Genomic DNA, 26,915 nt, shown 5'->3' with positions numbered 1-26,915 from the left:
CCTTCATCGGCCCGCAGAGCTCTTCTCACCTTTTCATACAGCGTCAATGCACAACAAATGAGCGCTACTTTATCTCCAGAGGCCCAGTCGCTAATCAATCCTCCTTGACAGCAGTTGCACCCGCGCTCGCGCTACGTTATTCTTACGCCCTGCCCACGGCCGATGATCCACGGACAACACAGAAAATACTCATGCCAAGAAAGTCAAGAGAAACCGGTCCCTTTTACGGGACCGCGCGTAGGCCGCGCCTTAACAGCCCCCATGTGCGCGGTTCGATTTGTGCCGAATGCCGGCAGGCAGGCCGCGGCATCATGTACCCGGCTTTGAGGGCGCCACCGCGTAGTCCGATGCGACCGAGGCGCCCCCGCGAGTCGCTGGACGCATGCGTGGATCGTGCCCGCCCCTCCCATCCGCCGTGGGGAGTGGTTTCACCGGCGTGTTTCGAGACTCTCACTGCGCCAGTGCATGTCGGTCTGCGGCGCTCGTCGGGCGCCGTGTGCTCGCGCTCCTGGTCTGTAGAGCGCGCACTCTGTTTCGGTCGGCGTCTGCAGCGCTTGTCGCACCTGGCCACTTTGCCGGTTCGCATCTGGCTGCAGATCGGAGGTGAAATGTGCCCCCCTCGGCGGAGCACCATGTGACGGTGTGCGTACGACGGAAGGACTGTTAAGGCGCTGCCTGTCAGTTGCGCGTCGCCGTTGTGGGAACAGACGGAACAACTTGAGCAGAACAAATAACAGTTGCGAAAGACTCCAGCAGGTCCTGACCGCGCGGACCTGATCGTCGCAGTTCCTCGAACCAGTCGGTGACGCTACCGAGCGTTTCACGTGGAGGACAGCAAGTGCGAAAACTGCGCGTGACATCTCGCTCAGCTGTTTCTTGCTGCCAAGTGGACCGCGCCTACGGTAGGGACGCTGAAGGGGCTCGTTATGTGAGGTGAGTGAACGTAAGTGTTCCCGCGTAAAAGCGCGGGCGTTCGAGCGCCTCGACTATACAGGTTCTTTAGTTTCTCTCTAAAACAATAGTAGCTCAAGTAACATTAATACTTGACCTACTACATGTTCCGAAGTTGATTCGAGGTGAATTCATTTATGTAGGTTAAATTAATTCAATCGACGAAATAAATATTTCACGCACGCTGTTAAATTGGTTTTTGTTTCTTGATTTCCTAACTGAGAAAAACGTATGCGAACGAGCGTAAATCATAGTGATAGTGGCTTATAATCGCTAAAACACCACCACCCATATTGCTCTAAGCTTAATTGTCAGCCGCCGGATGTACCACGACGAAATTATCAGTATATTCGATAATTCGCTTAGTAGCTTCCTAACAAGTGGTGGATGCATATTCGTGTGGATAATAATATAAGCGTTCAAAAAGATTCTTTACAAGCGCATAATCGTACATTTCATATTAAGGCCATGTAAATTGTTCATACCGGTTTTAAAAAATGGATAGGCTGTTTACCAATAGGCATCTTTCGCATATGTGTTCTTTTCTTCAATTAGTGTCAGTACTTTGAGAGCTCGACGAGCCACGGGCCTGCTTTTCTAAAACTTTTTTTTTCTATCACCATGCCTTCTGCTTTGTCTCCCGACATGTGCAGACGCAGAATTAGCTATATAATCGCACTTATGAATCGCTAGCAACAATAACCGGATGAACCTGTAATCGGCTCCCGCAAACGTTTGGTATACAAGTGCTCTATATTTAAGTATCGCGCCTACCACGACTGAAGCGTCATTGATAGATAACGCAACTGCCCGCATTATCTGCGTTCACAATACTCCGTCAAGTTCTTTACACTTTTTTCCCCGTTATTTGGTATCTTAACTCGTTTCTCTACTGGGTGTCCAATCTTTCGGTGCTCACAAAAGTATAGAAAGTAATAATGTTCTTTTTTTTTTTAAATACTCTTCTTCGAGTCGCAGAGACAGTGAAGTGTCACCGTTTCGCACATGCCAGTGACAATCATGCGAAACGAGGGAGATGCGACATTAGCGCTCTCGCCGTTGGTTCGGCGCAAATCAGCTTCTTTTGCAGCGCCACTGTTTGACAAGGGCTAGTGAAATTAACTAAATTAAATTTCGCGCCTTTTATAGCACTTGTATGCCGCCGACGACAGCCGGTTACTTATAACAATGCACCATCATCAATAAGGGCTTGCCAGTCGACAATTCCGCATGCTTGAAATTTATTTCGTGGCTCTGCATACAAGGGCAGCACGTAGATATTGAAACCTCTCGCTCTATTTTATCCTTTGCCAGCACTGTTCAACGCATAATAAGCAGCCCACAAGCCATATTATCGCCGTCGCGCTTTATGCGGGCGCGAATTAAGCTGCCAGTGCGTAACTATCAGCGGTGACACGCGTTGCCAGTGTGGTTTCATCGTTTTCCTAGACGGTTACGACAAAAGCTTCGCTCACGCATTTCACGTCATACTTAATGTAAGATAAAGCACGCCGTTTTCGTTCGGTGACTCGTGCATAGGGGAAACAGGATTATAACTGCCACGCAGGGAACTTCAGTGATCAAGTAAATTTCACTCATTAACCCATAGCCATTCGGCTTATTCCTGTTTCACAAAGCTTTTACAGCTAAGCGGTTTATGCGGACCCTGTGGCGTCGTCGTCGGACTTGGCTAAAAAGGGGCCACGTGACCTACCGGGAGAGGAAAACAAGAGCTAAACAGGGGGAAAGAGGTTGGTTGGAGTGACCCCTTTCCCCCTGTGAGAATGCGATCTTATACGCGAATCTTATACGGTTGTCGCACGGTGCGTTTCCGGCGATCGAGCCAGATCGGCATCGAATTTATCGGCGACCGATTCCACTCTGCCGCGAAAGAAACAAATGTTATGCTGGCGGTTTGCGGCCAAGGAACAGTGCCCAGCGATTGAAACGCGATACCAGGAGCGCGTGGCTGCCGGCAATTCTTGCGCCAGCAAGATGTGACGACAGCCACGTTAATCGTCAAACGAATTCAACCAATCGCCAAAACGATTGCAGCGCCCGCATCTTGCTCTCATTACTGGGGCGCAAAAAAGGGACAATGCAACTTGCACGCGAAAAAAAAAAAAAAAAAAGAAGAGCACGGCAAAACGCAGACAGAAACTTCACGAGCAAAAAAAAAGTAATAATAATAAAATAATACTAACACTGGGAGAACCGCAGAAAAAAAGCACTCCTAAAGGATGTTCACCACGCGAAGCATGCAAAAGCGAAAATGAGGTGAAAGAATGGTGAAACAAAAGATCTATAATATAGACCGCTTCCGTAGTTTGACTTCCATGGTGTAACACTCGGTGTAACTAACACAGCTTCGCTGTTCGACCATCTTCACAGACTGGAAGGCGCGGTGACATTTTTCATTGCCAACCACCCCGTGTCGTCCAACCATCGCTGACCTCCGTTGGTTGACGAGGCGAGGTTGGTGAGCTTTTCTGCATCTCTATCCCGCTCTTACCCCCCACCCCACCACTTTTTTTTTTCTGCTTGCTTATTGCCGCAGAACGTTTGTACATAGTGCGAGAAACTAGGAATCCTATTACTCGGCAATATTTTTGTGAGCCCCGTTTCGCGCGTAAGGCAAGGTACGACTTTGTTCCCTTACTATATACCGTATGCTTGTGACCGCAGTTGCGTCAAGCTCGCCTTGGGCTCGTTGGCAGAGACAGCTGTCCCGATTGTGCACAGCCCCTGAGGCGCTCGACCGTTCACTATACCGCGCTTCACGGCTTTCGCAGCGAGCGGGTCTTAACGAACCGCTAGCCGTCGCGGCGTGGCCTTCGCAGCAGCCGACTGCACCGAGGTATCGCTCTGGCCACGGGACCACGACGCGAGCGCATGGATTTTCTTTCTATTATATTTGAACCGTCAGATATTAGTAGTCGTTTCGTTTGAAATTTCGTGTAAATATTGTAAATCCTCTCCGTATGCATACATTTGTCTTTCACTTGCGCTTTTCTTCCCTCCCCTCTGTGCTGGCCGGTGTTCATGTATCAGCTGCTGGGCTAAAGACAGGCTACCGCGTCTCCGACAGTATCTATTCCAGAATCTGTCGATTTTTGTGTCGTCGTACTTTCCTTATGAAATAATAATAATAATAATAATAATAATAATAATAATAATAATAATAATAATAATAACAGCAACATCAACAACAACATTCGGACGAAATATTTGAACCACAAAACAACAATAATGCAAGGAGCACATAATGTCGACTGTTGATATAGGAAGCTACATATGTGCCAGTTTTGATGAGGTGGCTCCTCGGTTCGCGTTTTACTTCGTCCTTCTCTTATATGGGTTCCAAGTAACGAGAACTCGCCGTAAGCTTCCCTAAGCATGCCTTAAAATTTTCGCGCACTGTCAAAGTTACAGCAGAAAAAAAAAAAAAAAAAGACCCCCCTATATGTCAGTTGCAATGATCTTACAAGCTGCATTCCGACAACTATGCGGTGCAGACTTCATGGCTGTTCCTTTTTTACTGTTTACTACGAATATAGTCGCTTCGATTGTCGAACAATCTTTGCGTTATCCTTTGCCTCCGGGCATCACTTGCTATGCTCGTGTTCTCGGGGAGCGCGGCAATTAACCTTTGCTGCCTTTGACGTTAGCGTGTCCTGAGGTGACACAGAGTGTGTTTCTGAACCCATTTGAGAAGCTTCACAAACGCAGCTTGAGCACGGCGCTTAAAGAGCGTTTAGAAGGCGTTTACAAAGCTCCCCCCGCTTCTCCCGCCCACCTCCATCCTCTGTTTTAATGTTTAGGATCAAAATCTTTCGATATATATACTTTTTTTTTCGCATTAGAGGTTGTCGCGTCTTCAACGACATATAGAAAAATTATTCATTATAATAGAAAAAAAGTCCTTGTAAGACCGCGTAAGGCAGAAAAAAATGTTTTTTTTTGCTTTTTTGAAGAAGAGATAAACAAAATAATCGTTGTTTTCTTGAGCTAAGTGTTCATTTTCTTAATTTTTTTTTTAATTTAGTACTCGCATGTCTGCTGGTGAGAGATAAGTATATAGTACAACATGCGATTTCATGCGGTATTATCAAAGCATTTTGTAGTATTTTATGCCGCAATATGCTCCGCATCATGCAGTCACTTATTGGAGCTTTTGGAGCTTTGGAGGAATGTGAATTGCCATATTAAAACTATATCATGAGCAGTGATGACTGTATATCTTTGGCGTACGATAAAAAAAAAGCATCGGTCAGTGCTTACTGCCAGATCAGATTGATAATTGAGCTCTCTGACGCGTCTTCGCTTAAGATAGAATCAATAATAATAAACGTAACAAAAACTGCAGATATCTCGAAGCCAGTGAGCGCGTTTACGGGATAAAAAAAAATACGGCTCGCGCTCGTCGACTATTTGTCACTTTCGTGTGCCCGTTCCGTTAGCGCAAGGTGGTCTGCGTGGGCGGATGTACGCCCATTTGTGGGCAACGGAAATCTATTCCTAATATGTTTTTTTTTTCCTCTCCGCCTTTTCTTTTTATTCAATAATGGATTTCTTACTCGCACTCTATACCGTGCCTTTTCAGATTAACGATAAATGGGGCGTGTCTGCGTGTGCCTTCTCTTTTTTCTACATCGCGAATGCTATTCTTAAGGGGCGTTAATGCATGCAGTTCTCTTTTTTTTCTTTGTTCACAAAGTGAATACCGACAGCAGCGCCGACCTGTGTGAAAATAAAGGGTGAAAATGCCGCGTGCAAATCTAGAGACGCGTGTTTGGCAAGATTGCACCTTTTTTCTCTATATATGTATATTTATTTCTTTGCATTTTCTGTTTTTTTTTTCTTCTTTTCTCCCCTTTGTTTTTCGCCCACGCTCGTGCCGTATATATAGGTGGTGCATTATACTAATGGCTCGAGAGAAGCGCAACACTATAAGCGCAGAGTTTGTCGATGAGCATACATATTCCGCAGCTGGGCCGGCCGCGTTCTGCTTCTCTTCATGATTTGCAGGCGGCTCCTCCTCGTCGCGGGTAGACGAACGACGTGCATGATACTGCGCGGAGCAGGCCGCGCTTGCGTCGATCCAAGCGGCAGTTTCGCCCATCCCCTTATATCGACGCTCGATTGGCGCCTAACACGCTTAATTCATGTATTGACTTCCCCCGCGTGTGCATTATTCATAGTTCTGTAGACGATTTCCTCTGCGCGCGCAGGAGTTAAGCGCCCCGCTGGCGTTTTTCTTTTGCCACGGCTGGCAGCCTTCGTTCGTTAGCGTGGACATAAACAAGCTGCTATAGGCGCGGCCAGCTATTTCAGCCTCTCGCGAATGCGCGTGGCGGCGGTCGCACCTGTGTTTGAGATGAAAAAAAAAAAAGGCTTCTGTGTATATACGCACTGAAAACTCATTCATATGCTCCCCGAACGAGACATACCGAAAAAAAAAAAAGAGAAAGAAATGTACCCGGCAAAATATTGTTTCCGTGATTCAGAGTCGGCGCCTTTAAAGAGGAAGACACAAAAATAAGGAAGAAAAAAAAAAAAAACGACTGACCGAGCAAACGCGGGGCTACGAGGCTGTCCGAAACGATCTCATTATTTGCAGGAATGGTGGCGTAGGTACTTCGTCTGCTTTAGCTTTATTTCTTTCGCTATAACGTCGCGAAGCTCTGAGGGGGACAATCGTTGAACCGAAGGCCACTGCTTGTCACAGAATCGATTCGAACGTGAAAGAGGGTCAGCTGCTAAAGGAGTTAGTAGCTAAAGAGCTTTCCTGGGGCATACCGTTGCTCGTTGTACGTATCCCGAGCGTTTCGTCGAAAACGAAAGAGGCGGAATGAAGCCAAATAACGCAAGCCATATAGTTTTCTTCAGCCTTCAGGAGCAGAAGCTATTTGCACCATGTCATTTTCGCAGCAGCTCGTTTGAAATTCGTCCTAAGAATGGCACATCATTCTGCTTGAGGATATACGGCGTCCCTCGTAGCCTAAGCTTCGGGAACTTAAACACTGTACAATTAAATTTTTCCATCGTCGTACACATTGAGATTTCTAAATCAAGTAAACAAGTTTCGGAAAAGCTTATTCGACATAAATCAACTCCACTCGATGTTGATTTGTGTCATTTTTAGAGCGCCAATAAAGACGATAATAAAAATCAATCGCGCTGTCAACCGGCGTTGCAGGCGTACCGCTGCGTATCTTTTCTTTGCTGTCGTACTCTTTCTTCTTCTTTATCGTCTTCTTTTCTTTTTTTCGTCGTGTACAATTTATGAGGGCTATTTATTGGCGCCACGGCCACGAGAAGCAGCTGCTCGCTCGGGGCGCTCTCTCTGGACCGGCTCTTCGCGAGCAGTGTCGCTTTTCGGCGAGAGACAAGAGGGCGAGTGCGTGCTTCCTTCCATCGGCGGTCGGTCAGGGATCATCAGCAGCCATATTGGACGATCGCGGTACCAACTTCCTGGCCTCCCTTCCCCGATTTCGATTTGCGCCTTCGGCTCGCCACGTGCAATTGCAAAAATTCGAGCACACCTAAGCACTTGTTACGAGTTGTGAATACGAAAGCATTAACGTCCCATTGAACGCCGATGAGCAGTCCTTCGAGTTAGGAACTCCTCGCGGGCATGCGAACGAGTTGAGGCGCTTTGCCTGGTTTAGCCCAGTGGGTAAGACACTTGGCTTGTGAGCGTGGGGTCGTAGGTTCGAAACTCACTACTGCCAACGTTTTTCCTTTCGAATTTGTTTCTTATTTTAGACATTCATTCTTTACAACGATTACCGAGGCGGAGTTAGAACGCGGGCAAGAGCTCGCGCGGATGACGCTGGCTTCCGAGAGCGAGGGTGACGTGGCGTCGCGGAGATGCCCTCTCCCCTCACAACAGCTGGCGCGTCGGCAGGCGTTCCCTTTCTCGCGCGCTCTGCTCCGTCGAGGCGCGCACGTGTCGTGGCGCCGCATCCAGTGGGAATTTCGGTGTCGTTTCGCTGCTACAGACGCCGACCTTTTCGCTCAATGGGCCACTTGATGCTTGCGCATCAAAAAGAAACGCCGGCCTCAAAGCGCGCGCCGCCTTGCGAAAACGCGGGGCGCAAAACGCGCAAATCGCGCACCACGGAACCGGCGCCAGTCCGCTTAATGTGCGCTACAGCTGCCGTTCCACAATATCGCGCGTCGCTTACATCGCTAGGACTATTTGTCCAGGTGTGTGTGCCCTCGTGTAGCACTGGTGTTACTGGTGTTACAGAAGTTCACTTTACCAACACAGCTTAACTTAACGCAAATGCGCATTCTCAGGATCTGTAAACATCAGGCTTTACATCAGAAGCCCCTATTTGAGTACAGAAAAACGGAAAGGCCGTTTTTCTTGGCATCCACAAAATCTAATCTGATTAGGTTTGTTACATTTAAAAGAAAAACGGTTAAACTCTATCGACTGTGTTGGCCCATATTTCTGAATTTCGCAATCACTTTTCGAACGAGAATTGCTGAAAAGCGCAAATTTATTGAAAAAAGAAGGGCTGCAATATACGGATTAGTACTGATTCGTAAACTGCAGCTTTTGAGACATGTATAGCGGACAAAATTGTATTTTCAACACAACGAAATATACCCCTAATCTGTGAGTGGAATTTTTTCGAAAGCATCGTAAACATCCTAACAATTTCACGTTAACTCAAGCATCATATGCAAATTTTGTCCCCTCAATGTGATCTAACAGACGCAGCTTACAGAACTGAGATACCTGCTACTGGTATTGAGCTTCAGTGCGCTGCATCAGCAAAATCAAATTTATTGCTCAACTAGAGGTGGGCCGTCGCTTCCCTTCTTCGTATGGTCAATTTTACAGGAATGTCAACGGAGCAGGGGAGTTTTTGAAGAGCGGATACTATGCCTATAACGTGTACAGGAATAGCATGAGCTTTTGTAACTTTCTACGATGAACGTTGCCGCATTCTTCTTACTTTCACTCAGAAGTTCGATCTGCGTCTCGTCTCGATCTGTGAGAGTAACATTAAATTCTAGGTTTTTACGTGCCAGAACCACGATCTGATTATGAGGCACGTCGCAGTGGGGCAGTCCGGATTAGTTTCGACCACTTGGGGTTCTTTAACGCGTACCTAAACCTAAGCACACGAGTATTTATACATTTCGCCGCTATCTGAATCTGGCCCCCGCGGCCGGGATCGAACCCGCAATCTCGAGGTACACCGCGGCTGGTACGGGAGGAACTTTATCCTCATACAAACTTCAATTGGAACTCTCAGACCTGGTCGATTGCGGTAGAGGGTCCTAATTATACCATGACGGGAAAGATTTTGACTAGTAACTTCGTAGGTAGTAAGTTTAGAAGTGGAAACAATGAATCAGGAATGGAATAAACAGAGGTCCACTGTACGTATGGCTCGTAGGTGCAGTGGGCAAGTCGTTTTGTCTTCTGCGCGCGCGCCCAATGACAAGCGGCTAAGAATGAGTCGTCTGGCTGGTCGTTTAAGCTTCGTAAAGTTGTTCATCAAGTCACGCAGTTGGCGGCATCCGATGGGAGAGGCACTCGCCCGTGACACTGTGGCGCCCAGCGGCAGAAGTGAACGCCTCGGATTCTCGGTACCTGCGCACGTCTCGCATTTTTTTGCCGAGCCGTAAGTCCTGCGTCCGCCGTGGAAACGCGTTTGCCTGACAGGCCACTGCTGTGCCAAGGTCAGGAGGGTCGCCTCGGCCCTCTTTCGCTCGGCGGGGAACGCACACCGGGCCGCAGGAGGCTCATTTCTCACCCGTCGCTGCGTGCCACCAGGCAAGGCTCTGCGAGACGTCTTCATCCGCCGCCAAGTCGCGCGCCACGCTTCGCAAGTTCCTTTCGTCTGTGCCGCTCGTGCGTCGCTTGTGCTTTTGACTCGATCCGTAGCAACTCTTTTCGTCGGTATGGAATTCGAAACGTATGTATTTACAACGTCGTCGTGGCGACCTTAGGGACTGCTCGTGCGAGGCAATCTCTCAAGTATCGTATTTTGCGCATCGGCAAGCGGCTTCAGCGTCGGTTAGAGCGAAATTACATTCAGTTATGGTGAGTATGTTTGGGTGAGTTAGTGGAGCTTGTCGACGTCTTCGTTTCGCATCGAAAACAAACTACATATGCGGGTGAAAAAAAATTAAAGGAAAAGAGGGGGGGGGACGAGCACTAGTGCTTTCATTCGCGTGCTTCTGTACAGTTATTCGTAGCGCGGATTTGATATTCTTATTTCAGAATATTATCGAACCGGTCTGCAGGTTTTGGTCATCAGAAAACCACGTACAAAGAAACAGAAACGCGTGCTTGTACGCACTGTATACTGCCTCTCCGGCATCTGGAACATCTAACGTGCGGCATTTCAGAGTGTGAACACGAAGAGAGCGAGACAGGCCGGTCTGGTGCCCTGTGCAACCTTCACCAGCACTGACCTCAGTTCGTTCGTAGCCCGGGAGCGCACCACTACACCGTGAACGTCGGAGGTAAAAACTCTACTTCGTGCCTGCGGCTTGCATTTTTCATTCGCATGTTAGGTTGGCTTCGGATTGCCCCTCAGCAAATGTTCATGTTCTTTTTTTTTCTGCCGCGCTTTGATCCTTCGTCACCTCCTCTAAATAAAGATGCGCGGCCCAGAAGAACGTGAGTCGCGTACAACGACTGGGCTTTCGACCGGCGGCGTCCTTTCTTTTCTCTTCAAGCGATGAACCCTTGCTTCGTCTTTACATCTGTTTACGGTGTAGATGCGTTCCTTTTACAATTTTTATATGCTGTGTAACCAACTGTTTTCTTTCGCGCTATATCGTTTCATCTTTTTTTTTTTTTTGTTCACATGGTATTTCTACAGTGTACTGGCTTTTCTGCGGTCCCGTTTCCTCCCACGCTCCGTTCACTTCTTTTTTTCTTTTTTGTCGGCCGCTTCTATTGGTGTGTTGTCCTTTTCACTGGTTGCTTTCTGGCACCACCAATGTTGCCCGAGCAGCGCTGTTTCCAATCCTATAGTGTGGCTTACCGTCTCCTCGGCTCGTTGCAGAGAAGAGAACGCCTGCTTTCGTGCCTTCTCCGAAGTCATTTGTGTCTGCTTCGGTCGGCGGGGCGCAGTTGGCTTCGATAGCCGCGCTGCTGACGTAGCTTGTGCACGACGAGAAGAGCGAGAGAGCCAACAGTGGCAGCGAGAAAGCGCGACGGCTGAACGACGAGCCCAGAGCGCGACTGTGGAGGCTGCAGACAGCCGCTCCGTCTTGCGGCCGCCCAGGAACGACTGGCTGGCACTGACTCTCGTGGCCGGATCGCTTTCATTAGGCGCCGGCGCTTGTTCGCGCAGAGCGTGGAAAATGGTCCCCGCAAAGGTCGTTGACACCGCTTGGCCCCTTGTCGGGGCCAGCTACGGCAATGAATTCCCTTAACGCATCGTAGCAGGCCCCATTGTCATCCAATAAGCCTGTTAGGGAGAAAATGCGAGTGTTACATCAGCGGAGATACGCTTCAGTCTCTTTTTCCTGATGAGGAAGATAAGGAGGGAAGGGCCGCGAAGGGGTCGGGGGTTATATAGCCTCCAAGACAATAGATGCGGCATCCGAAGGGATAGGGGAACACTTTGATGTCATTCTGCATCTGTCTGTAATTTGCAAAGCTTGATGGAGAAATATGTTCCAGTTGAAATCTAACTTGATTGTTTTTCTAGCTTGTCACTGGCTGCGTCGCCGCAGTACTGTATTTCTTGTCGTTATCTTCTGATAGTCACAATGAGCATCCGAACTATATAGGCTAGAGGCAGAGCATTCCTAGTATTACACTGGCCCGGAACCATCCTCTGGCCTCTTCTTTTTCTTTCTTTTCCGTTTTTTTTTCAGCGCAAGTCTTCCTATCCCTAAGAGGGAGACGTATAGATTAAAGCCGAGACGCAATAAGAACTGCCTCCAGTTTGAAGAGAGAAAATGATGGCAGGATAGAAAGATGGCGGAGAGCGAAAATACGAAGAAATCCTGCGTACATACGCGGGAGCATGACGCCATGGCAACGTAGTGCACTATTTCGGTGACAACAATAACCTCATCATCGCTTTCATATTCTTCATTGCCTCTGTCGGATAAGAGAGTTCAATATCGATGGAACTTAGCATCAGATCAGAAGACTGTGCAAGCTTTACTGCGTCTCTTGCGATCCACCTTCCTGTGCGAACACTTGTACTTGGAACGCCCTTTCTGGAATTTTTTTTTTTTTTTTGTCTCTTTGTCTGCCAGCTTTGCAAACCGCATTTCCACCACCTCTGTGCAGGGTAGCATAGCGAAAACTCTCATCTGGTTAGCCTCACTGCCTTTCTTCTCTTTCTCTCTCTTAATTGTGGGTCATTGTTGGCGCGTAAGCTGACCAACGGTATCCCCTGCTCTCCTCAACGTTAAATTAATCACAGCGTAACAATGTAAACCATGCACGTAGATATCATTGATGATTACGTGGTGGGCCGCTATTGAAGAACATAACCGATAAAATACGTTAATTAAAGTGGTGGCAACTTTTCTGATAGCTTCATCGGTATGAGCGCATTTTTTATTGCTTCATCGTCGATTCCGTCGCCACAGCAGCTTGCGCACAATTTGCAGTCGCAGTATGTTTCATTCCATTTATTACCACGTTAAGCGCCTGGAGTCAGTATACGTGGGCGGGAAGGGGTGGAGGGTACGCAGTAGCAATGATTATAGATGGTTTACAGAACAATACAAGTGAAGAAAAAACGGCGATGGTTTAGGGCTACACATACCCATTTGCAGCAGAGTGTTATATCTGGCGCTTCTTACGGCCGTAAGACCTGTAGGTGCGATTAATATAAGTGTGAGGTTATTAAGAAAACCGTGATTATTTCCTTGTTAATTACAGCCCGTGTGAGATGAATTAATCAAAAAGGTGCAAAGCACGCTAGGCTACGATCTCCTTGTTCCCCTCCCGTTCGCCAAGCTCGTCGCTTCCTCCCGCCGCCTTCATCGTTGCTTAGCTTTAGGCTCGCCTATAGAGACGAATGAAAAACGGTCGGAGGATAACGGGGGCCAGCTTGCTAAGCCAGCCATTGAACAAACCTAATCCCATCGTGGTCTGTGGGTCCATTGTTCGCCAGCTATTTTACTGTGAAAGCCCAGCGCGCCTCCGTGTTCCTGATGAACGCGTATGCCTTCAGGCGTGGCGCCGTGGATGTCAGTTCTTCAAGCCAGCGTTCTTATATAGCAAGTAAAGGTAACATTTAATTATTGCGGCTGTTGCAAAGTGACGGACCTCGCCCACTATTTTAAGGATCGTTCTGTGAGGCCGCTGTCGGAAGGCCACTGCGTTCGTACAAAGCGGTTCGCTAGCGCCAAAGTCGTGTGGGTGCCCCGCGTAGACCGAGCAGGTTGAGCAATTTGGTGCCGCCCGCGCAGCCTGGTGCCGCACTGACTAGCGTAACAGCAAATTGAGTCTTGAAAATGCACGATCTCTTTAAAAAGACAGACAGAGACAAATGGAGCACGCCTGACGAAGCCGTTCTTTACCTCTTAATCACTATTAATTCATATTCACCTCTTGTTGCGTGCCATGCTAGTTTCTCGTCCTGCTGATTTGTATCCGTCATGAAGAATCATGTTGCTAGGCTGTCCCATGCAGCTGGCCAGTGCTAGTGGACGGTAAGATGACTTTAAATAGTTGAATAAGCTAAATAGGGACATGCTTATTCAGGAACAAAAGCTATTTAAATCCTGGCTTCCGATTAAAAAAAAAATTGTTGTGTGTGTGTGGTCTGCCACCTTGATGCCTCCGTTGCCGGCGCTACACTTTCACTTTCCCCGTAGCTTGCGTCGGTCGGCTATACGTGCATTGCAGCGCTATTTCCTGTCCCATTAGCTGCTAAGCGTTCCAAAGGTCATTCCCAAGATCGAGGTGTAGACGTGGTCAATTTCGAGTTCAAGCGATTTCCTCCGATCGTTGTAGGAAGGTTACACATTTGTGGTTAATAAAAACAACACATTTTTGCCTTTCTAAAATTTAGAGCACCTTTTTGTAGCTTCTCTCCATTTTCAGGGTATGCCTCTATTCTTTGCCGCAAGGTTAAGAAGGAATTCACGGTAAGATGATTAACCCTTTCGATGAGCCCCGGTAAGCGGTTAGTTGCCGAAATGTCCATACGCCTCGCACACGTGGCTCACGGTGCGCGTGACGCATCATTTTTCGCGCTGGTGTCGCTAGCGAAGGTTGAAGCGCAATAAAATATCCGTTCCCGCGGACGTATTCCGGTAAAGGTTCCTCCTTCTGGTTGGAAAACTGCGAAAGCAAGCCAAGAAAGAGAAGACGAGGTATAGAAAAGGAACTACGTTGAGCAAAGGGTCGGGAACGCCCCTTGCAAATTGAGTCTTTGACCCCAACGACGTCCACTCTTCGTTTATCAGAAGCAGCAAGAAAAAGTGGGCGCCGAACGAAGACAGAGAGCAACAAGTAAAGAAAAACGAACGGGAATTACCGAGGCGAGCACCAGCACCAAGGAAACCTGAGAGCTTATTCCTTCGCTCCGAGTATTTCTCCTTCGACATTTTTAACTTCCACGGTTCGATCGCGAGCGTCCGTGCCTTCCTTGGTGCCGTTTGCCCTGTCCTTCTTCGTTATTTTCTCCTTCATTTTTTTTTTCTTCTTCGAAAGAACGGAGCCTAGCTCCTTGCTTTGCTAGTTTCCCAGTCTGGCGGCCAGCCATTTGTCACGTGCAGCCAATCTGTCTCTGACCTTTTGTCATAGGGAGGAGGGGCAGCAAGCAGCCCGAGGCAGCCGAGACGGCGCGCGGGCTCTCGTATCCGGCTACTGTAACGTCACTCCCTCTATATAGCACGCGCGCTCGTAGATTACCGGAGCTAATATTTTACGCTATGGCTGGTCGTGCAGTGTCTGCTGATGAGTCTTTTTCCTAAACCTTCAGTATTTTAAAACCGCTTATTTATTTCATTTTTCTTCTTTGCGCTCTGTATGCCCTTCGAGTAATTTATAAAACCAGGTGTTCGTTTCGTTCGAGCCAGCTCCTGTTTACCCCTTCTAAATAAAAATACGAAGCCAGCCATGTGTACTACGGGTCGTTCCCACGTATTGTCGCATTCCTTATTTTTTGCTCAATGCTTGATGGAGCATACACTAGGGGCATACAATCTCGCATGGCGCAAACAGACGGCATTTGCTTCTTGCGTTATCAAAGTGCAGCGTTCGCAAAGAGAGTACAACAGCACTAAGATGCCGACTAGGCATATTTGTCGGGATTTGAGCACCCTGCCATTTATAAAGGAACAACTCTCGGTAAATGCGTTAGGGCCGCTCATACTTCTGATTATGTAGCCGGGGAATCCACCTAAAGATTTTGTCGTTGTCCTCCTCGTTCAATATTTTTTCCTCAATCAAGGATTTAACAATATTCCTTTTAGAATACACGACCTCCCAAGCTGTCGCAGCAGATGACAATGAATGCAATGAATGCACGAGCGACTTTAGCGCTGACAAGTTCTAACTGTTATCCTGTGCTGCGAACAGCACGTGTGCTTGTGTGCATGTGCTCTGCTCTCTCTCTCTCTCTCTCTCTCTCTCTCTCTCTCTTATTTTTCTACGTCCCCGCCCCAGAGTAAGGTAGCAAACGGTATTTTTCGTCTGGTTAGCCTACCTGTCTTTCATTTCTTTAATTTCTCTCTCTCTCACACACACAATTTTCAAAACCGTTGTCCTATTCGGTTGCGGACAAACCGTGTGATTGGCAAAAATTGAAAAAAGAAATGAAAAAGGAAGAACGGTGACACACATCCTCTTTCTGCGAGCGCAATTAGAAGGACGAGCCGGCCAGCGGCTCAAGTTGAACGCTCCAAACGCTGCTTGTCACGGCGCAAGCACTCGGGCACGCTCTGGCCGCTTGTGGAACTCACGAATGCATTCCGGAAGGCGCTCGCAATCGCCGGCCGTGGAGTTTCCTCGCTTACGAGATCCCCACACTGTGCGCGTTTACGAGGCGCCTTTAGAACAAATGGGCACATTCGTTCGCGCCGGCGTTCCATGTGTCGGACAGCGTCAGGATACGTTAGCGGCCGCGCCAGTGAGCAAAACGAAAGGCACAAGAAGAAGCCGACAAGACTGGCCACTCGGACTTTCTTGCTCCGCCCGGGCTGGATGCGGCCTCCGGGGCCACCTAAGCGATTCACGACTGGGCGCCATGCGCACAAACAAACGACTTGGGCCAGCAGACAGCGCGATGCATTTCCCGCCGCGTTTGCTTCTTCTTCACTTCGGACCAGCCTTCCCGTACGGCCTAAGGCTGGCGTTTGGAAAACATCATAGCTATAGCAGCAAGAAGGGCAGCGGTAGCACGAAAGAAAGAAAAAGAAACGGAAGGAAGGCCCCTTTTTCGGTCCGGCGCTCCCTCGGCGCTTTCTCGTAACTGCGCCGCGCGCACACGCGCGCGCATATCCATGGCGCGCACTCCGGAGTGGTAATAACAGTGCCCGCGCAAGCACCATCCTCCACTCGTGTCGCCCGCTGGAAGTCACTGTGGCCAGCGGCTCTTTTGTTCGGAAACAGTATTGGGAGGAGGATGACGACGCCCCGCGAATGACTGTAATTTAGGCTCGCGCGCTAGCTCTCTTCCGTATATTCTTTTCTTTTTTTATTATTTCATTCCGCCCGCACGATCCCGTCCTCCTGCATTCCCGCGGCTCTCCCACACGACCGCGCCATATCGTTGCCTTTTGTGCTTTTATCCGCCTTCAACGCTTCATCTTGAGCTGTGGTTCCGACTTTGTCATGTGCGGGCCTTTTTTTCCTTACCTGCTTCGAGAGCTACAAGGGCGCGTTCAGCACCTCCTCCCACTCCCACTGCGTCGTCCTCCGCCGCCAGATATTTTCGTGCGATCGTGCGCTTTAGTAGTGGTCAGTTATGGTGGCGGTCGCACCCTGCCTTTGCCTCTAAACGCACGTAGGCACGCAGTGTTGTGCACACGAAGCATATGAACGGATACATACATACATACATACATACATACATACATACATACATACATACATACATACATACATACATACATACATACATACATACATACATACATACATACATACATACATACATACATACATACATACATACATACATACATACATACATACATACATACATACATACATACATACATACATACATACATACATACATACATACATACATACATACATACATACATACATACATACATTTTTTGTTTCGCAGCTAAACAAAGTTTGGTGAAATGCGCAAGAACACTGCTAGACCAAAGGGCGCTTCTAAATTGTTTTCTCTAAAGCTAAGAGTGTTCCTGAGCATTCATTCAGCAAACTTTATTTTTCATCAATATTTCAACAATCGTTAAGGACAATATCAAGGGGACCTATTTGCACATACCCCACCCAGTATATGCACAAGACTGCAACACCCTTTACACGCTGTTGGATTGGGGCTGTTCACAGGGAAGCGGTTATCGCAGCTTTTATCCAAGAACACATACTGCGTTCCTCTGTGTTTTTATGCTGTACGAGACGACGAAAGAGGTTCGCTGTTGAGAGCCTCTCTTAGTAACGGGAGTGGTTTTTGCAGCGCGAAGCGCCGAAGTGCGCAAAGAAAAGAATGCAACCAAGGGTTACCGAAAGGAGGACAAACACGAGCGTGGTTCTTTCGTGAACGCTTCGTTATTTTCTATTCTTTCCGCACTTCGGTGCTTCGCGCTGCAAAAATCACCCCATGAACTTTGACCAACTCGCCCAAATCGCTATTCTTATCCATTAGTGCCATCGTCTTGATACATGCGGCAAATGCGAGTTTCCTGTAGTTAGCGTCAGTGGCACCTCGTGTACATTCATTTGCACTTTGTACGCACTAGAGCTAGTCATTTTTAATGTTTCTAAATACCATCGTATTTTCAATAGAATAGATGATATCTTGCAACATCTTATCCTAGAGTTCGCATAAGACAAGTAAAGCGCTTGGAAACAAAACATTCCAGCAGCTATAACCGTATGTGACAACATCTAGAACAGACAGTGACATCCATGCTTCTTGACGTGTGGACTGTGCGATGTAGCGCTGTATCCTAAGTTAGGCTTTTTGTCATTAGAGTGAAAGCCATCTACAAGGGAGGCCGAAAGCCGTGCTCATGAGTGCTCATGAAATAATTCAAAACGTGGCCAGGGCACATCTTGCGCCGTTTCCAATGTCTGATAACCCGAACCAGCAGCGTCAGTGGTGTCAGTGGCAGTGTTGCTTGAAGCTGGCAAGTTATGCAAATGCGTTATGCAACACCATGGCAAGATGCCTCCTCAAATTCCTTAACAACATAGAGCTAAAGTGTGAATGGTGAGCCGTTTGAAGGTGTTATCATGGCAATGCGGGATTGAGGGCACGCAGCCTGTTGCGCATAGATTCGACCCCGTATCCTGCATTTTTTTATGCCGGTATGTGTCGTGACGGGCTTGATACTCAATCGCATTTGATAAGTGGCGCTTTGGTGGAGAAGTTGCCGGCAGTTTTTGCAAGGCTAGGTGTGCGTGCAGCAAACAACGCCGCTCTTCCGCACCTCAATATGTCTCCACCAGTGCATATGCTGCTCAAACCTACGTCTTCCTGGTATACGCTATGCTACTATATTTACACCTGTAGGTCTAAGCTGGTTTGTCTATGCAATTTTAGAATGCCGCACTAGATAGAAATCGTCAGCCTGATGAGTGTCGCGACACTGGCATGCGTACGCGGTAGCTGCAGCTGTCGTGTGGAGTTTCGTGGCTTTGTGTTAAGACATGATTTGTGAGAAACATTCTTGCGTTGCGCGACTCCTCTGGTTAAATAAAATAAAAGTAGAAAGATGCTTTGACAAATATTATGCTGCTACCGACATACCTATTTACCCCAGCAAGATAAGTGCGACACTGTCACTAATCGCAATAAAATTTCCACGCGATTTCGTTGAACAGAGTCCTACAAGATGTCGCTACCGGCACCACCGAGATAAAACCGAGATAGTGCCTCTGTATATGCTCCCATACAGAAACACTACACCGAGATACACCAAGACACCCAGCTACGTCCCCGTACCCCGCTTTCGGCATGCTGAATCTTTTCAATGTCTACACTCTAGAGTATTTTCAACATTTATCATTGAATTCCTTGTCGCTTTTCTTACTCCCCTCTTTCTTCTGTCAAATTGCATGTGGGGGGGGGGGGGGGAGGGTTTCGCCTCTTCGTCCTTTCTTTTGCATTTATTTAATGAAAAGCCAAACGAACCATGCATCCTCAAACGCAGTTGCTCCATCCTCTACCCCACCCCCTTTCCTTTTATATATTGTAAGGAAACAACTATGTAAACTAATAATAAACGCCACGTGTGTTCTAAAGCACTGCAGTTGAAATAACCGCTAGAAACATTTCTCACGATAGCTCTGAGTTCGTGAGCATTTCGCTGTGAGAGGAGGTTTTACGTTCCTCTAGTATTACGCTGTAGGAGGACTTCTTTCTGCGTTTTTAATACGCTGCACCTGTTCTGTCTCCACGGCCTCGGGTGAACAGAGAGCTAAATGTACAAGCGCAGCTTAAACGACTCCGAATCGGAAACGTATCCTGACTATGCGATTTACGCCGTGTCCACCTTCCCGAAAAATCGCTGAATTGCACTTTCAATTAACAATAACTTCTCAGTGTCGCCTCAATATGCTTTCCCTCTGAGGCGTCTTCCTGAAAAACTACGCCCATGTGAGCCAGCCCTCGCCCAACCCACTCACTCCTAAAACAAAACAAAACAAAGAATGATAGCAAATCAAAAACGACAGAGGGCAGGAGCCGATGCTAAATATGTAAAGATTTACCACCGGAAACACAGTGAGGGGACGAGCGAGCGGCAAAACCGGTTAGCATACAGCGATGTCTCACTCACTCGCGCACGCGCGCGCGCGAGCAGACACACAACAGCTTCTCAATTGTATACCATTGTCATTTTTTTTTCTTCAAAGCGTTCTTTTAAGACCCCAGCCGGGGCGTTGTTCCAGCCCTCTTTCGCTTATACGCTGCATCCGTTTCCCTCCTGCTGCCCCCGTGTTACCGCCTTGCCCGCGGTTTCCCTCCGAGAGAGACCAGAGCTGCCCGCGGCGCGGTCTCGCGGAGTGCCGGCGCCGTTGTGCGTGTGACCTGCCGTGGAGCGCGGCGAGGACAGAGCGAGGGGGGGGGGGGGGGGGGGGCGCCACTCATCTTCTGTGCGTGGACCTCCGAGTCTCGCGATAAGCATCGGAATTTGCCCCAGCGGAGCGAGCGTCTCTATCAGCCTCACACCCGTGGTCTTTCCCCGAGATCTTCGCGTCCGAGGTTCATCACCCGCCGCGGTCGTGAATAGAAAAGTGGAACCTTTGTCGACGGCTCTCCTCTTTTGATTGATTGTGCTTGCTTCGTTTTTTTTTTTATTCGATATTCTCTTTCTGCCACCTTCCCCTTCCCATATTTTTGCTTCTATTCTCGCGTCTCTGCGCAGTTGGGGCGATATTAAAGGGAAACCCCTCGTCGCTGAAGCAGTACTCGCTCCCGACGGGCGATCACAATGACCCCCCCATCGTCGCCCCCTTTTCATTTAGGCCTTTCGCGCTCGCGCCTTCTTTCTTTCTGCGACAGCGTCTTCGGCATGAATCGGGGTCGGTTTCTGTGCCTCGGTCGGGACCAGCTCCTTTCGCTTTTCGCGCTTGCAATGCCTGGCTCTCACAATGGCCGGCAAGGGCAGGCGTAGCGGAAATCGTGAGTTGGGAGTGAGTTTGAAACGACCATGCATCGTTTAAGAGGGCTCTCGGCATCGCACATCCACGGTCCGAGTAGTTTCTAGCGCGCTATTCACTTTTCAGTAAGGTTATAACACGCCTAAATAAAGTTGTTTAAGTGACCGCATTCGCAGGCTAATAAGATTGCGAGAGAAAGGCAACCTGCAAATATGAATTTCTAAAAATAAATTTTACTTTCATGGTAATATAGGTTACAATTTTCGAAGATGCTATATTTGTGCTGAAGAAACTGTTCTAGGACGTTGGTTGTGCTTCAAGTAGGCAATAGGTCTGAATGATTATTCAAGTGAGGTGTGATTGCGCTGAGAGTAGTGTCTTACTAACGCCAGGTGTTTTTTTTTTCTGTCTTTACTTTGCGCGAGGTTGATGTAATTTGTGATGAACTTAACACACCACAGTAACTTCTGTACTTTGAACTTCTAACAAAATACTTGGCTGCGCGCATAAAAAGAAATTATGCGGCTCGGCGCTTCTCGCCATTGAATATCTGGACTGCGTCGGGGAAGGCTGTTCGATATGTAGCCACGCAACCCTCCTTTCGCATCCATACATGGTGTTTCTCCGTTCTTCGCGCGAAATGTCTAATACTTTCGGTACACTATAACTGCAGCGTCGAATTTTGAACGGTATATATTTCTATTAGTCGGAAGAGACTTATTAAATATTTCCTGTCACAGGATAACGCAATTCTGTTACATCACCTTAACACTACTTGCATGACAAATCGCAGTATGATGTTAGCTAATTAACGAGGTATCGCTAAATAACATTTTACTTATTCCCTCTCGGGCATGCGTTCATGTTTTTACTATTAGTGTTTATTGCTTAACACATTAGATGGGCATGTGTTCTGCCACTTAACGTGCGGAATGTGTAAATGTCGTTGGTTCCCAGAAATAAATCGTTGTTGGAAGTTAGCGCTGTGTGTGTGTGTCCTGGTGGTCCTCTGTTTCTGTGTACCAGTTGCGCTACCCTGAACGCCTACGTGTCCCACTTGCGGAATATAATCACACACACACACACACACACACACACACACACACACACACACACACACACACGCACACGCGCACACACACGCACGCACGCACATGTAGTTCACTCGCAAAGCTCATTCTGTGTGCACAATAAAAAAATCTTTAGCACGAGCAGCGACCTCGTCCAATTAGAAGCAGTCACGTAACCTGTATGCCTCATTAGAATCGGCTCAAAAGCTGCAGCGTATTGCTACCCAGCCTGAAAAGGCTAAAGCTGCGCCAATATGATTGAAGCTTCGTCTCCCTTATCGCGTATAGGCACACACGACACCTCGGGCCAGATGGGACGACTTTTCACCGCATTAACGCCCTGGCGAGAAGTTCTTTAGTGCGCGTGTGTTTTATTCATCGTCGCCGCGAACAGTCTGCAAATCGTACTGTTTTCTGCAGGCTACAAGAGTCCACGAAGGAGTGCATTATTGCTTTATGATTGTTTCCCTCCCCCGGGCCCCGGCGACGACTCGACGCTAATGTCTTCTTGAATGGGCCAGACTTATTGATTCCGAACGAAAGCGGTGCGTGACTGCGGGCACTCGGCTGTCACGCCACACACGGAGCAAGTCGGAGAACCTGCTGTGGTACGCGTGGTCGCAGCCTTTCAATCAGCGACGGGGGCTCGAGGCGCGTGGCCATATGCCGCGGCGTTGCGCGCAGCACGGGGCCCAGTATCCGTGATGAAGTGGACCGCGCGTCTTTCCGGCCTTGGGACCGTTTTATTTGGCCATATCGCCCTCTGCAGCCAAACCTCGCATAGGTCGCTGGCGAGGTGTTGATGCTGCTGTGAACGCTTCAGCAAGACACCTTCTAGTCCATTGTGGAGCGGAGGGATCAGCGTCGCATCGCGCGTAGCGATAAACTGCAACATATATGCTTCACTGAGAAAGCACGCTTCCGTCCATGCACGTGGTTCGAACACTGCGTCGCTGCTTCACGCGTACAGGTCTCCGTCGCTACCGAAAACCTTAATTCTATAGCAATGCAGAAAACGTGTAATTTTAGTTCCTCGAAGTCACTCGTCAATGAAGCTTTGGGGTCACGTCGACATCGTGAGATGATAGTATGGGCTTTTCTTGACGCTCCATGTTATGGGTAAATTTTAAACCTTAAGATAGCTGCACAACGACGTTGGGCTTTTCAAGGGCGCTTAACTAAAGTTCATTGCGCCAATAAGTGAGAAAATGTTGCATCCCAAAATGAGAACTCCCATAAGCAGAAAATGAAATTATCATAGGCGCAAACATTGCCTATAGAGCACAAGGAGGTCACTGTGTAAACGATGACGACTTCCAGTCAAATACTCCGAATTTGTTTCATTCTGAGCTCTCGCAAGCTCTCAAATGAGGGTGGCGGAGCCCTTGTTCTCTGCCAAAGCGTCGGTGCGTTAGGAGCGACACTGAGCGCTACTACACCGGCATGCAAGACCGCGATGCTTATGCGGGCAGTGGCCCTTATACTTTTGAGACAAGTTGTATGCCTCTTCCTGTGTAATAAAGGGTGGGAGAAAGGTGAGGGGTGGGGGTGCTCCGTAAATGATAACATTTTTGTGCGAAAATTAGCACTAAACATATATTAAACAAAGAAACCATGCAATGGATGTTTCAGTAAACACTCCAAGATGTTAGCGAGTAACGATAACAGCGCCCAGCTATGCGGATTCGATTGAAATGCACCAAGAGAGTGAACAGCGACGCAACGATGGCCTGCAGCTATGCAGTAAATTTTCTTGTTTCTTTTTTGTTTCATATTTTCATTTTTGTCTTGCGCGGTTGCTTCTCGCGCGCGCTTAGAAGGGAGGGCGTGCTGTTGACAAACTTATGTGCGTGTTTTTATGAAACAGCTCGCGCGTCGAAAACGCCAGCACGGGACGAGGCAGTGAACGAGGCGTGCGCCATTGCACCCTTCAGAACCTTCAAGAGCGGCACGTCGAAGGCCGGCGATGAAATAACCGGCAGAAATTGCCCGCTGTCGCGATCGAAGACGAGTTTCTCCGCCTGGTACGCTGGGGGCCCTGTGTTGGCGGCGATGCAGCAACAGCAACCCATGGTCTTTTTCGTCGACAATCGAACAAAAACACGAGCTTCCGAGGATGGCGTGGTTTGTTGGCCAACCCATTAGGACTATTAGGAAGCTACCAGGCGCGGGCTGTGCCCCCATTAACAATTGGGGGTTTTATCGCTTTCAGTCGTTCAGCGGCAAACATAAGGCGGGGTCGATGCGCCCTCGGTTTGCCATGCTCGTGAAATCTCTGGCTTTTATATTAACTGAATTTTTTCACCTGGCGGCTGCCAGGTTGTTAGCTCGGTAAAAAAAAATTGAATTTTATTTTTGCGTGTGCGACATATCTACGAGCAGTCCAGATTCAAGTTAAAACGCACTCACTTCTGCAAATGGAACTCAAATGTGTTTGTTAGCCAACAATAATTAGAAGAATATCCAGGAGAAATCACTATTAACAACGAGCTGCACGAATGTCGAGACAGACATAGCCTGGCTCGAGTCATTGATTTTGCGAGTATTCTCGTTTCTTTCGTTCTTTCTAGTACCGACTCTAAATCGAATCGCCTAAACTGCTAATACAAGGAAACTGAAAAAGATGACGATCAGATAACGTATTGTTAAATTAAGAATATATCTTTAAATGCCATGCGGCTTGGTAGCGCTAAACGACATTTATTATAGGCTTCCTATTTTTTATTGTGTGTGTGCTTATATCTAAAAAAATAAAAAAAAGGAGCCATTTGACTCCGTGAAGGTGGATGGCCAGCGAAGCTGTAGCACATCACAGAGCTTTATTACAAGGGTACATGTATTAATTTTCATCATTTCTGAACGGTAGTGACTATGACTTTGTGATTACTGTGATACACATTGGTTGGTTCGGTTACAACCTTAGACATATTCTTGGCCACAGTCAGTAATATACACGACCGCTTTTGAGCAGTTGAGTGATTTGCATTGGTGCGGCGCTTCAAAAGAAACTTTTCAAGCATAAACTGAGCGAAGCATTTCTTGTCTGGTTTTGAAATGTCCACATTCAAGTCTCCAACGATGATAACAGGAGTAGTGTCATCGCGGCTAACCCTTGAAAGGTGTGTGGTCATGAACTTCTCCATATCACACTTGGGTGTGCCTGGAGAGATATACACAGTGGATACCACAATTCCGTCTTTCGTTTATACGTTACAGACATTCTCTACAGTCGGTGGCATTGTCCTCTTGCGAGTCGAGGGTGTATAGTTGTACATACATTTTCTCCTTTGCGTATATAGCAACGCCTCCTGCTGCTGAGTCCATGTGTGGTTCACAAACGATTCCAGTACACCTATTGACTTTAAAGAATACATTTTGATTGATTTATTTCATCATTATTATTATTATTATTATTATTATTATTATTATTAGGGGCGAAGTACTTGAAGCCTGCTTCACCACCGCCGCGGGTCGGCCCGGTATTGAACTATCTGCGGAATCAGCCCACGCTCACTTTTTTTCTTCTGACGCACAAACACGAAAAATACATGAAACCCCAGCCATATACAGCTTCGCTACAGAACTCCGGACCACTTTCTTCCAGTACGTTTCGGTAAAACCCCAAGGACCGTTGCAAACTGCTGACAGCGAAGTACACACACACAAAAAAAGTATTAATAAGTACGCAGCATCGCCGCTCACATGTGCTATGTCGAATGAGATGCGCACACAATGTTTGCAACTGAGGCGCAGATTCGGGACAGCGTGTACCCGCGCTTCTCACGACAGCGCTTTCAGAAGCAAGCTCGCCGAAAGTTGTGATAAACACCTCAGGGCGACGCCTTCCCCAACACGCCCACAAGCAGCGCGGCGAAAACGAATATCGAGCGCGGCGAACGCGCGCTCGCTGTGCGAGGCGCCGCTCCGTGGCTGCGCTAAGGCGTCGCGGATTGAACCGCGCCGTTATTTGGCGCTGTGTCGCGCTCGAGCGTCTCCCGTGTCTTGCCGTCAGACGTGCGTGTGTGTGTGTTCAGAAGGGAGAGGGAGCGAAAAGTAAAGAAAGAACACGGTGGCGAGGAACAAGGGGCCCGGAAAAATACGACATGTAGAAATAAGAAGAAAAAAAAAATTCGTTTGCACTTTTATATACCATTTTCTTTTTCCTTTGTGAGAGATTCCAGGCAGGAGTAGGAGCACATATGGTGATCAACTGCGCGGAATATTATAACTCACCTGTGTAAACATGACAATATTTCAGACTCCTTTCCTTTTTTGCTTGAAGGTTAGCTTGCTCGTGTTGTTGTGCGAGCAATAGCAGCAGCGTCGTCACGCTGAATTATCGTCTCCACCTAACTTAGCCCTTAGCAACAGTTTGCCGTCAGTGCTCGCGAGAAAAATGAAAAGACCAGCCAGCTATCTCGTATGGTTTGTGGACCAGGGGTTCATGCTTGTCGAACTGTTGCTGAAAGTAGGAACTAGGTCCTGCCACAAACGCGTACCAGCAATTGTTGCCGCTGTAGGAGTACTTATATGTGCGTACGTACGTGTGTGGGTGCGTGTGTGTTCCTAACATGTTTATCGCACAGCACTTAGGGCAACGCCATTTCCTTCTAAAAGTGTCGTCAGTACTTTTATCTATCTCCTCTTATGTTCATAGGACAACCAACCTTTACTATAACGAAACTCTCGCGCTACGATTTCTCGCATGTTTGAAATTGGAATGACCACTGAGGGCGAAAAATAAGATGAATTGTTCTGACCTCATTTTTGCGTGCTGTCTTAAAATGTACTTTTGCATAGCGTTTAGAAAGAAAACACACGAAAGAAAAGAGATAGCACAAAGCGCTCTCTAATGGAATCTTATTGAGCAAAACAAAGGCAAACTCATTTTAGAAGGAAGTAATGGAAGAGAGCTTAAAAAGAAAATCGAGTATCTGGGACGAGAATCTCCAGTCATTGTTGTCAAGCGCTGTAGTGACACGGCGTTATCGAACATCCGGAGCTGAAACAATCGCTGCAGACCACGAAAAACCGCAATAGTGAAAATGGGACGAAATGAGAAAGGGAGAAGACTGGAACGAGGAGAAAGTGGCTACACCATGTCTGATGGACATCTCGTTCGTACG

At 47.8% G+C, this 26,915-nt stretch overlaps 1 protein-coding gene across 1 annotated transcript in view; it reads left to right on the top strand.

Annotated features, from left to right (window-relative positions):
- The first annotated feature begins 423 nt into the window (after positions 1–423).
- LOC126543767 (protein O-mannosyl-transferase Tmtc3-like) overlaps positions 424–26,915 on the top strand; it is a 397,442-nt gene continuing 370,950 nt past the window's right edge. The window contains exon 1 of the mRNA XM_050190874.3: positions 424–933. The gene's annotated coding sequence lies outside the window, so the exon portion shown is untranslated. The remainder of the gene's footprint in view (positions 934–26,915) is intronic.

The sequence above is a fragment of the Dermacentor andersoni genome, chromosome 1, assembly GCF_023375885.2.
Source record: "Dermacentor andersoni chromosome 1, qqDerAnde1_hic_scaffold, whole genome shotgun sequence".
NCBI classification, from domain to species: domain Eukaryota; kingdom Metazoa; phylum Arthropoda; class Arachnida; order Ixodida; family Ixodidae; genus Dermacentor; species Dermacentor andersoni.
Note: the sequence above shows the minus strand (reverse complement) of the source record. Positions and strands in the feature narration are given on the sequence as shown.